The 10000-nt window shown below is 39.4% G+C and overlaps 1 pseudogene; it reads right to left on the reverse strand.

Annotated features, from left to right (window-relative positions):
* Window positions 1–3297: 3297 nt before the first annotated feature.
* The window catches only part of LOC119583025, a 7552-nt pseudogene continuing 849 nt past the window's right edge, over window positions 3298–10000 (reverse strand).

A 10000-nucleotide genomic window follows, 5' to 3' on the forward strand; every position in this document is an offset into this window, starting at 1 on the left:
TATCAGCACATAACAACCTGACCTTTAAAGCAGAATTCCATATATCATTGATATATATTAAAAGGAGCCACAAACTGAACCATTTTGCACCCCAAGGTGTAAAATCTTAAGCTCCTTAAGCTCTGTTGGTTATGTAGCTTCTTATTAAGTCTAGAGGTATGTCTCTAATTCCAATATTCAGTAGTTTATCAAATAAAATCGAATAAATTATTATGTCAAATGCACTAGAAATATCTAAGTAGACACCATCCCCATATTCTTTATTTAAAATATCCCTATAAAAATAAGTTGTTAAAGAAATGATACTACTTTTCTAAAACCACACTGATCTTCGGAAAATAAGTTTGTTTCTAAATGTTGTGTAAACAAACTGCAGTCGCACTTTAAAAAACTCTACTTTCGGACATTAGGACAGGTTTGTGAGTTGGGTCACCTGATTTAAACACTGGGATGACTTTAGCTATTTCTAGCTTTTCAGGGGAAATACCTGTTTGTAATCATAAATCTAAGAGGTAAGTTAGAACAGCAAGTATAGAACATAACACAGCTTTTAATATCCTAGATTGTATATCATTAATTCTGGTCACAGCAGACGCCAATGCTTTTATGCATATTTCTGTTTCACTCTCCGTGACAGTCATCAAATACACAGAATAATTTGTAGGAACCTGCAAATATGTCCCGTAAGCATTTGCTGCGTTTATTATAGTGCCAAAATATTTCCTATACTTATGAAAATAGTTATTGAAAGCTTCACATATTTGAACTTCTTCAGGGCACTGTACAAATACTAGAGTAATAGATTTGTTACGACCTAATATTGAGTTGATGGATTTCTATGTTGATTTATCTTTTCCCTGACAACTATTTTTTTTTCCAAGTAATATTTCAATTTGTTACGATATGCTTTGTGTCTTTTAGAATATGTAATTAGCCATTTCTTTGCTAATCGTTTTTGTCTGTGCCTTACTTTTGTACTTTTTATATGTATAGTCTAATTTCGTGTTTTTATTACAGCGAATCTTTTCTAGAGGGAAATATCGCTCGAATACAGTTTTGAATTCTCTGATGACTTGCATACTTCTTTGGGTGGCGTACTGATTAAACTCCCACGCATTCTAAGTACTTTTCAGTGAAAAAAAAGAACGCGATGAGAAGTTTCCGAGATGAATATGTACATTCTATCCCCATCTCATAATCGGGGTTAATGGAACATATTATTGCCAGATATCTTGTACAGATCTGCTATCGAGTCATCAAGCTCTGATTCACATAACGTTGGAACATCATTCTTTGTTAGTATTTCAATAAAAATGGGAATAAGGGAGGGAATAATTGAAAGTTTGCAGAAACACTTTAAACTTAAAACACCATCGTTCATTTCTCCAAGATTTTTTAAAAACCTGTAATGAGACGATACAGGGATCGGCTGGTCAAAAGAATTCATAGATGCTCTTGGTACTACCGGGTTGAATCCAATGAATTATCCAATAATTCCAGGCTCGTACTTTCTTATGGACTAAAATTACTGATTAAAAAATCATCACTATTAATACTACTTATCCGGAAAATGTTGCTATCACTTACATCCATGTGTGTGTGTGTGTGTGTATGCATGTTTGATTGTATGTATACACATATAGTGTTTATATATAAATGAACGGTTTGGATAGAGATATCTAGATATGTAGATGAATAAAGTGAATAAAGATATAGGCATATGTGTGTGTGTGTGTGTGTGTGTGTGTGTGTGTGTGTGTGTGTGTGTGTGTGTGTGTGTGTGTGTGTGTGTGTGTGTGTGTGTGTGTGTGTGTATATATAAACGTATATATATATATATATATATATTATATATAAAATATGTATATATATGTATATATATATATATATATGTATATATATATATATATATATATATATATATATATATATATATATGCATATATATATATATATATGCATATATATATATATATATATATATATATATATATATATATATATATATATATATATATTGTTAAGTAGAGTAGTTTTATAATCGATTTCTCAAGTAAAGGAATCTTTTGATTTGCCTTTTCCTATGGATCTTGCATTGTTTTAGTAATGAACAGGAACATGCATTAACTGTGCAGTTTATTTTTGGAAGAATCCAATAATTATTATTGATAAGGATAATCACAACACGCTTAGATATTATATATTATCATAGTGGAAAAAGTAAATATTTTGATCCAGCGGACTCGAACTGGAACTTGTGGTATTTTGTTTTTTGGGCTATAATTTAGCTGTAAGTTTGTTTAACTAGGTACCCCGTTCTAACATGATTAAATGATATATAATCTGTAATAATTTGGAATTGCGTATTCTATTAAGTTGGTGTCTGAAAAGGACTGGTGTTTGGGTGATGCCCAGAGTGATATGTCCAGAACCAGAGGTATTTTTTTCTTTTATTTTGGTGCAGCAATGACGTTGTCTTTTTTCAGTTTTTACCGAGAAACTTGAGCTGCCCACTTATTTGAATCGTGTTAATTGAAGGTCAAACGGTGTTTCACATTCATTTTGTATTGTAATACTTGTTGGCAGTTGCCAACGTGTAATTAACTTCATAGTAATACAATGTAAGCATCTACTAGTGTTTTATATTTCCAATGGTGATTAAAAAATGCCATGATTAATGTTAAGTGAAGGTTGAGAACAAATTAGAAGTCATTAGACTATTGAAAGATAATGATTATAGATTGATAAGAATGTTAAAGATTTGATCTTACTTTAGAGTTTACAATTAAGTTGCTCTGTACCCGTTTTGATAAATCCCTAGTTGAGTAAAAGCAACACTCCATTAAGAGAGATTTAGTCGAGCTAGGAACTTGAGTGTAACAATATATAATATATATATATATATATATATATATATATATATATATATATATATATGTGTGTGTGTGTGTGTGTGTGTGTGTGTGTGTGTGTGTGTGTGTGTGTGTGTGTGTGTGAACACAGATCTAAATATAATAGCGTGATCATGTGGAAATATATGCACTTATAATGAATAACACAATCATAAACTATCACCTGTATAAAGACATGCGCATTTCTCTTGAATATATCACTATTATGTAACACAACTAATTTATTTGTATCCGAAACTCTTAAAAGAGAAAGAGAGAGAGAGAGAGAGAGAGTGCAACAGGAAACTGAATATTTTACACTTTATTATTTTACTACTTTTAATGAACAAAAAGTGTAGCAAGTTTTACCCGAAGTTTAATACGTTCCTATAGCCTGTGCACTGCCTCAAGCTCCTGATGAGCTTTTACGATACTTGGCCAGGTTGACGGCGGCAATGTCCTCTGTCTCCTCGATCTGGCGCTTGTAGGTCTTGATCTCCTGGAGGCCTACATCCTCTCGTGGTTCTTCTTGTCCTCGTTGGACTGGAAGCTGAGCTCCTTGATGCGCCTTTCGCACTTCCTCAGGTTCTTCTGGGCATCAGCGTGACGGCGAGCTTCGTCGTCCAGCTGAGTTTCCAGTTTACGAATGCGAACTTCCAGTTTAGCGAGGGCCTTCTTGCCGGTCTTGTGAGCTGAAGACTCGAAGTCATCAAGACGAGCCTGAAGGTCCTTCACAGACACCTCCAGACCCTTGCGCATCTTTTCTGAGTTCTGAGCGTGATCCTGTTCAGCACGGAGCTCATCAGCCAGACGAGCAGCGTCAACCATGGCCTTCTTGGCCTTGTCCTAGAGTTCTTGCCTTGTTTAACATGTCATCAAGTTCAGCCTGTAAAGAAATATAAAGCAGTTGTAGTTATAATGTTATGATGTAGTGTAAAGTATTACATGTACTAGCATCTCCCTTTAACTTACATGCAGAGTATGAATCCCGACCTAGAGCTTTCCCTTCGCCATGGAGAGAGATCCATGCTGAGCTGTAAGGTGGCTGAGGGATCAGCAAGCTCGGATTCAGCCTGGCGGCGTCCGCGATCAGACTGTTCCAGAAGAGTGCGGGATTCCTCCAGTTCACCATTGACAGCATTGGCCTTACGCTCAGAGGCGCTGCACTGCTCGCGATACTCAGAAGCAAGACGCGCTCCTCCTCCAAGCGAGCCTGCATGTCCTCATCACGGCCTGAGCCTTCTTCACCTACTTCTGAATGTCGCCATTGGCCTTGTTAGCGTGATCCAGAGCAATCTCCAGCTCACCAATGTCAGACTCAAGCTTCTCTTCAAGCCGAGGGCCTCAGCCTTGCTCTTAGCTTCTGCTTCAAGAGAAGCTTGCATGGATTCAACAACACACTGATGACATTTGCTGAAATACAAAATATAATATTCTCGGAATATATTACATAGACTGGACAGACTCATAGAACACATAAGCTAAGCTATGGTTAAAAAATTAGTAATGAATGATTAAAGCTCATTTAAAATATTTTGTCCTAACATCATAAAAGTAAAAGTATAAATATGTAGATAGTGACAAACATCCAACTTGTCATTCTTTGAATAAGATTTATATCCAATTTGTTATCAGCCATAATCAACTAGGTAAATGTTTTTCCACACTGATGAAATAAAAGAGTAAACTGTATAAATACCGGGTTGCATCAAATTTCCCTTTTTCCCCCAACCCTCCAAACGGGAGCCGCCTTGCCGCGGTCGGGGGCTTGAGTTCCCAATGATCTGGTGAGCCAGGATAGAGGGCTACCCATACTGGAGGGGTCCCCCAGTGACAGATGAGACAAAACGTGCACCAAGGCCTAAGAGAGGATGGTGCACCCAATCTTGGTTCATTCCATCTTAGACCAGGGAGAAACTCTCCCACGTGTATTTGCCGTCCTTGGAGTCCTCGGGGTTGAGCAATGCTGCACGCAACACCCTGCGCCTAGCAACACACCTCTTTGGTCCTCTATTCTGGATAGATGGGTGGCTTGATCAAGGTCCGGTCAAGTCAATCAGCTGGTCAAACTTTGGCTAGGGTTAAGCAGGCACTGTTCAGTTGGTAGCGCATAGGTCCCATGACTGCTATAGTACTGTAATAGTGGCTGCGTATATTTCCTCATTACCCCTGTAGTTAAGCCCCAACTATAGATGAAATTAAGAATTCTAATCTGTAAGAGTTCTACAAATTTAGAAAGAACTAACTCTCTCCCTGACGATCTACGCAATCCCTGGCCATTCCCTCTGGAACATCACATATTGTTACCCGGAACCTTTCCAGCTTCCAAAGGACAAGAATGGGAATCGAAATGCTTCCTGAGCTCCAAGACCAGGTAAGAAGGAGGAAAGTCCTCCTCAATCCATAAAGGAAATCTTACCTAATGAATACCAAAGTATCTCATATAGTAAGTACCTAGTAGTGAACACCACTGAAGGTGTATCAATCATGGATCTTGATATTTTTGAAGTACACCGGAAGATAGCTGAGGTGTGTCAACATTATCCTCACATCACCCTACAGTGAGATGGTAGCCTGATAGTTGAGGATTCGTCACTAGACGAGAGTAACCATCTGTGTGTGATATGCGACATTCCGGGGGCTCAAGTTTCATGTTCTCCTCACAAAACACTCAGTCAATGAAGGAAATTGTCTTTTCCTGAGACCTGATGAAGTATCCTGAGGAGAAACTGTCAGAGGAACTAAAGAGTTTTAATGTAGTGGCAGTAAAATTTTTTAAAAGAAGAAAGTTGATGGTTTGGAACAGTCGACACCAGCTCTCCTTCTAACTTTTGAAACGTTAGTTCTTCCAGAATCAGTAAAGTTGGCATGGTACACATCCTCAAGGTAAAGCCATATGTGCCCAACCCTATGCGGTGCTTCCACTGCCAGGGTTATGGGCATGGAGCCAACTATTGTATTTTAAAGAAAATGGAAAACCCGAGAGTGCGTGCGTGACGTGTGGGTACACCAGGTCATCAAGGAGATGACAACTGTATGTATAAAAGGTATGACTGAGAATGAATATCTTCACAATACAAGAGATGTATTTGACCGGTTTCGATTGTATCTTCATCAGAAATACATGATTTCTGATAAAGACACAATCGAAACGGTCAAATACATTTCTTTTATTGTGAAGATTTTCATTCTCATCCATACCTTTTATACATCTGTCAATATGAATACGGTTCAGAGATGACAACTGTCCAGGTCCAATATGCTGTTACCATTGCAAAGAAGCTCATGAAGCTTCTTCAAATGCAATGTAAAAGGTACAAATTTGAAAAAAAAAAAAAAAAAAAAAAACATTAGTAATAATGAACAAGGAGAATATTAGTTTTCCAGAGGCAAAACCACATGCCTGTGTGCTGTTTGCACAACCATGTAAGCCTTTGTTTTGGTTTTCTAGCCCATCCTCCTTCCCACCATCCCTTGCACTCCAACACTTCTTACACCACACATTCTGCCACTACCTTAAACCCCAGTCCTCAAATGCTGAAACTGCCTCTGGCAAGTTGTTCCACCAGAAACAGAGTAGGAGTGTTGGGTCTATTCAGGAGACACCTCCTCTCAAAGTACGGTCTTTGGAGCTATCAGGCAGGGCTCCAGAGGCCTCAGTGGTGACAGCCCCAGCTGCCACCACATCCACAGAGACTCTGATGCTAGAAAGAATGCTCCTGAACCAAAGGCTCAGATCTGTCCTTTGCACAAGCAAAGAAATCCTGAGCCTGTCAAAAGGAAGCCTGGGGAAAAACTAGTTCCACAGGTAAACAACCTTCAAAAGGTACTCCCAAGATCCTGGTGTGGGGCAGGCCTTAACCACAGGTGCTACCAAACACCTTATGAATAGGTAGTTTGAAGAACTAATCCAATGGAACTGTCAGGGAATCCATGCAAAATGGGAAGAACTACAACATCTGATAGCTTCATGTAACCCAGATTGTGTATGCCTACAAGAGATCATGACCAGGGGAAAATCGTTCGATTTCCCTGAGAGGATTCCAAGTTCAAGCCCATCCACCTGCAGACGACACTGTACGTGAAGTCTGTGAGAATAGGCTTAACATGACCTTACACTGATCCATCCATCTACCTTCCTCCACATAATCTCTACATAGCTGATTTGGAAGATCTACTTGGGTAGTTGCCACATCCTTTTCTACTCTTGGGAGATTTCAATGGTCGGCATCCCCTTTGGGATGACACTTTGTGCAACCCTCGAGGAAGGGCTTGGGGTCCTTGTTCTCAAGAGTAGATGCAGTTTTACTGAACAGTGATTCTCCCACACATTTCCAAATTCAAGCTGGCACATCCTCCAATATTGACCTGTCAATTGATTGACCTGATTCACAGTTGAATTTCACTTGACAGGTCATGGAAGACTTATTCGGAGGTGACCATTTCCCAATACTTTTGGAGGAGGTGAGTGGTATTCCAGCCAATGGAGTGCAGAGATGGCGACTTGAACATTTCGGACTAGAATCTTTTTAGATCAAATGTAGTATTGCAAGGAGTTGTGAATGATTTCCAGTGTGTTCATCATGAGTTCACCCTTTCAGCAGAAGCATCAATTCCCCAAAAGTAGCTGGCAGTACCGTCAATCTCCAGTACCATGGTAGTCTGATGAATGCCAAAAAGCTGTTAAGGCAAGAAAAGCGGCATTTAAAGGCAGTTGAAATGACGCTCCAGCAATGTAACCTTCATCCATTATAAAGAGAAAAAAAACTGAGACAAGGCCAGGCGAGTGCTAAAGGAGGCTAGACAGTTGTCATGGAGACAGTATGTCTCCTCGATTAACTCTGTGACCCCCTTAGCATGGGTATGGGACAAGGTGCGTAAGATTGCTGGAAAGAGCACATCCATGTCACCACCTGCTCTGAAGACAGATGGCATAATCCTCACAGACAATAAAAGATGTTGCAAAGGAGCTAGCTAAATCTATAGCAGAGATCTCCTCGAACGATACCGAATGTTGTTCGTCAGTAGGACTTCAACAGAACTTCCATACATCTTGCCATTTTTGGGCATGGAGATAGGCTCTGCTTTGCAGCTCTGCCGTAAGTCAGCCCCAGGAAGTGATGGTATTCCTTACCAAATGATATTTCACTTACCGAAGAGCTCCCTAAAGTTCCTGTTGGACCTACTCAATAGGATCTATAGGGAGGGCACATTGCCATCCACATGGAAAGAGGCTATAATTATTCTTGTCCCTAAACCTGGCAAGGATGCTTCCATACCAGGGGATTACAACTAATTTCTCTCGCTAACTGCATCTGCAAGCTGATGGAGAAAAGGGTAAACTTCAGGTTGACATGGCTGCTAGAAAAGGAAAACAGGCTGACCCCATATCAATATCGCTTTAGAAATGAGATCGAACACAGAAGCACTTGTGAGGATGGAAACTTATACAAAATTCCTTTGCACAGTGACGTCACATGTTAGCAGTCTTCTTTGACCTTGAAAAGGCTTACAGTACTACTCAGAAGCATGTCATACTCATGAAGCTGTATGACATTGGTTTAAGAGGAGCATTACCTACCTTCATAAAAAGTTTCCTTGCTGACAGGAAGTTTAATAGTTGGGTGGGAAATAGTTTCTCTAACCTGGAAGATCAGACGGAAGGGGTCCCACATGGGAGTGTCTTAAGTGTGACCCTGTTTGCCATTGCTATAAATGACATCATAGAGGTCGTTCTAAGTGCTGTCTCATGTAATATGGATGTGGATGAGGAAGCTTACAGGATGTGCAAGGACACATACAGACTGCAATAAATCAGGTTGTGCAACATGCCATGGGTTCAAATTTTCTTTAAGCAAGACCATGGCTATGCAATTCCACAAATGAGGAAACTTCCATCCTTCCCGCTATTTAGGAGCAAACCCACTGCAATTTGTCCAAGAAGTGAAGTACTTGGGTCTAATTTTTGACTCAAGGCTTACATGGGTGCCTCACATCAGATAGTTAAAGATGATGGCTACAAAACAGTTAGTATTTTGCGGGTTCTTTCACATATGTCTTGGGGTGCAGACCGCACAACGCTTCTGCAGCATTACCGAGCACTTATTTGTAGTAAATTTGACTATGGATGTGAGGCTTATTCATTTGCAACTGCCATTGTTCTCCAGATGTTGGATTCGGTTCATAATCAGAATCTGTACAGGGTCCTTGTATGCTGAGAGTGAAGAACCACCTCTTTCATTACACCGGAACTACATGAATCTGATTTACTACATGATGCTACAAAGGATAGCAGGATCTCCTACATCCAGACTGGTTTTCAACATCACATTCAGTGGTGAGGCAGGTTCAATATTGGCTTGCATTGATGTCAACATGTAAACTGATAACTATGTTGGGTACCAGCACATGTTGGTATCAGTGGGAATGAGTGAGCTGATCAGAATGTCAAGGCAGCTGCCACACAGCTCTTTGATAATTGTTTACCTTTCCCACACACTGACTTGCAATCCAGCTTCAGGAGCTGTCTTCGTGATAAATGGAAGGAGCACTGGAGGCATACCTCTAGAACAAACTGCAAGAGATTTGAGATGACCTAGGCAGTTGGGTGACCAGCATGCATTCCAACCCATTGTATTAACAAGATTAAGAAACGGGCACACAAGACTAACTCATGGGCCGATGATGGCTAAAAGTGAAGCACTTTGTGAGGGATGCCAGGAGTCATTAACGGTCACACTTGTTTCCCACATATACACTGAAAAAATGTATTGGGGTGACATAGATCTTATTAGTTTCCTAAGAAGACTAATATTTTCAATAAAATGTTATTATGCATAATGTTATGTACCAATTTTATACATTAGTGCATAATATTTATGCTTTGATTTTTAATATGATATTTATTGTTATTTGTAAAATATTTATTGATAGATTTTAAAAGTTTTAGATATTTTAATATTTCATCTATCAAGGTATTTGCCGCTAATGACCTTCCTGTTGGTGCAGCAGATAATTTGAAATAATCAATTAATCAATTCTTCTCTGAGCTCAAGCTGGCACGAAGGACCTTGTTTTTTTCCTGCTCGAGAGCTGTTTCAGTCTCCTCA

This window comes from Penaeus monodon, chromosome 16 (genome assembly GCF_015228065.2).
Source record: "Penaeus monodon isolate SGIC_2016 chromosome 16, NSTDA_Pmon_1, whole genome shotgun sequence".
Lineage (NCBI taxonomy): Eukaryota > Metazoa > Arthropoda > Malacostraca > Decapoda > Penaeidae > Penaeus > Penaeus monodon.